The sequence below is a fragment of the Pongo abelii genome, chromosome 4 (genome assembly GCF_028885655.2).
Source record: "Pongo abelii isolate AG06213 chromosome 4, NHGRI_mPonAbe1-v2.0_pri, whole genome shotgun sequence".
Taxonomy (NCBI): Eukaryota; Metazoa; Chordata; class Mammalia; order Primates; family Hominidae; genus Pongo; species Pongo abelii.
The window spans coordinates 178,498,824-178,502,196 of NC_071989.2; positions in this window are offsets into that span (position 1 = coordinate 178,498,824).

Below are 3,373 nucleotides of genomic sequence, written 5' to 3' on the forward strand. Positions count from 1 at the left end.
TTCCTGGACACTGAGCAAGAGCTTGGGATACAGAAAGCTGTCACACTGGCCCTCTGCCCTTGCAATAAGGCAGATGGTCCACTGAGCTAATTAACACTCAAGCCATCTGCAGATGGCAAAGCTGAAAGAGCTATGTAACACTGGGGTTGCAGGCACTCACCCCTAGACACTACTGTGGGGCTGAAAGCCCAAAGTACATGCCCCGGCCTCTGCACCTGCCCGTCTGCATGCTCCCCGCTAGGGGTTTGAGCTGTGGGGCAACTGGACAGGCGAGCCCCACTCCTGTTGCATGTCCTGCAACAGGAATCAGGGAACTCTACCATTTCAGTTCTATAGCATCGTTTTTGTAGGTATTCCTGGAAATCCCGTTTCTGTTGTTTCAGCCCGCTCATCAATTCTGTGATCCACTTAGTACTCTGCTTCCAACTTAAATTAGTGAGAGTAGATTCTGTTCTCTGTAATTGAACTACCAGCATAGTCATCCTTTTAGAACAAAAGCACAGGCCGGGCAAGGTGGCTCACACCTGTAACCTCAGCACTTTGGGAGGCTGAGGCATGTGGATTGCTTGAGCCCAGGAGTTCAAGATGAGTCTGAGAAACATGGCAAGACCTTGTGTCTACAAAAAATACAAAAATTAGCGGAGTGTGGTGGCATACATCTGTAATCCCAGCTACTCAGGGGGCTGAGGAGGGAGAATCACCTGTCCATTATTTTAAGCCCACTGTTGAGGCCTACTGCTCAGAAAAAAAAGATTCTTTTCAAAACGTTATCACTCATTGACAGTGTACCTGGTCACCCAAGAGCTCTGATGGAGATGTACAAAAAGATTGATGTTGTTTTCGTGTCTGCTAACAGGACATCCATTCTGCAGCCCATGGATCAAGGAGTGATTTGGACTTTCAAGTCTTACTGTGTAAGAAATACATTTCATAAGGCTATAGCTGCTGTAGATAGTGATTCCTCTGATGGATCTGGGAAAGTCAATTGAAAACCTGAAAAAGATTCACCACCATTTTTTTTTTTAAATTTTACTTTAAATTCCGAGATATATGTGCAGAACATGCAGGTTTGTTACATAGGTATACATGTCCTTTGGTGTTTCCTGCACCTATCAACCCATCATCCAGGTTTTAAGCCCCGTATGCATTAGACATTTGTCCTAAAGCTCTCCTTCCCCTTGCCTCTTCCCCCTGACAGGACCCAGTGTGTGTTGTTCCCCTTCCTGTGTCCATGTGATCTCATTGTTCAACTCCCACTATGAGTGAGAACATGCAGTGTTTGGTTTTCTGTTCCTGGGCTAGTTTGCTGAGAATGATGGCTTCCAGCTTCATCCCTGTTCCTGCAAAGGACATGATCTCATTCCTTTTTATGCCTGCATAGTATTCCATAGTGTATATGTGCCACATTTTCTTTATCCACTCTGTCAATGAACATGTGCATATGTCTTTATAGTAGATTTCTATTCCTTTAGGTGTATACCCAGTAATGGGATTGCTGGGTCAAATATTATTTCTGGTTCAAGATTCTTGAGGAATTGCCACACTGTCTTCCACAATAGTGGAACTCATTTACATTCCCACCTACAGTGTAAAAGCATTCCTGTTTCTCCACTGCCTCTCCAGCCTCTATTGTTTCTTGGCTTTTTAATAATTGCTATTCTGACTGCATGAGATGGTATCTCATTATGATTTTGATTTGCATTTCTGTAATAATCAGTGGTGTTGAGCTTTTTTTGTATGTTTGTTGGCCACATAAATGTCTTCTTTTGAGAAGTGTCTGTTCATGTCCTTTGTCCACTTTTTGTAGGGTTGTTTGTTTCTTGTAAATTTGTTTAAGTTTCCTGTAGATTCTGGATATTAGACCTTTTTCTGATGGGTAGATTGCAAAAATTTTCTCCCATTATATAGTTTGCCTGTTCACTCTGATGACAGGTTCTTTTGCTGTGCAGAAGCTCTTTAGTTAGCTTTTGTTGCAATTGCTTTTGGCATTTTTGTCATGAAGTCTTTGCCCATACCTATGTCCTGAAAGGTATTGCCTAGGTTTTCTTCTAGGGTTTTTATGGTTTGGGGTTTTACATTTAAGTCTTTAATCCATCTTGAGTTAATTTTTGTATAAGGTTTAAGGAAGCAGTCCAGTTTCAGTTTTCTACATATGGCTAGCCAGTTTTCCCAACACCATTTATTAAGTAGGGGATCCTTTCCCCATTGTTTGTTTTTGTCAGGTTTGTCGAAGATCAGTTGGTTGGGGATGTGTGGTGTTATTTCTGAGGTCTCTGTTCTGTTCCATTGGTCTATATGTCTGTTTTGGTACCAGTACCATGCTGTTTTGATTATTGTAGCCTTGTAGTATAGTTTGGAGTCAAGTAGCATGTTGTCTCCAGCTTTGCTCTTTTTGCTTAGGATTGTCTTTGCTATAGGGGCTCTGTTTTGGTTCCATATGAAATTTAAAGTAGTTTTTTTTTTATAATTCTGTGAAGAATGTCAATGGTAGTTTGATGGGAATAACATTGAATCTATAAATTACTTCGGGCAGTATGGCCATTTTCATGATATTGATTCTTCCTATCCATGAGGATGGAATGTTTTTCCATTTGTTTGTGTCCTCTCTTATTTCCTTGAGCAGTGGTTTGTATTTCTCCTTGAAGAGGTCCTTCACATCCCTTGTTAACTGTATTCCTAGGTATTTTATTCTCTTTGTAGCAATTGTGAATTGGAGTTCATTCATGATTTGGCTCTCTGCTTGTCTATTGTTGATGTATAGAAATGCCTGTGATTTTTGCACATTGATTTTATATCCTGAGACTTTGCCGAAGTTGCTTATCAGCTTAAGGAGTTTTGGGGCTCAGATGATGGGGTTTTCTAAATATAGAATCATGTCATCTGCAAACAGAGATAATTTGACTTCCTCTCTTCCTGTTTGAAGACCTTTATTTCTTTCTCTTGCCTGATTGCCCCAGCCAGAACTTCCAATACTATGTTGAATAGGAATAGTGAGAGAGGGCATCCTTGTTTTGGGCCGGTTTTCAAAGGGAATGCTTCCAGCTTTTGCCCATTCGATATGATATTGGCCATGGGTTTTACATAAATAGCTCTTATTATTTTGAGATATGTTCCATCAACATTTAGTTTATTGAGAATTTTTAACAGGAAGGCATGTTGAATTTTATCAAAGGACTTTTCAGCATTATTGAGATAATCATGTGGTTTTTGCCATTGGTTCTGCTTATGGGATGGATCACATTTATTGATTTGCATATATTGAACTAGCCTTGCATCCCAGGGATGAAGCCGACTTCATCATGGTGGATAAGCTTTTTGATGTGCTGCTGGATTTGGTTTGCCAGTGTTTTATTGAGGATTTTAGCATTGATGT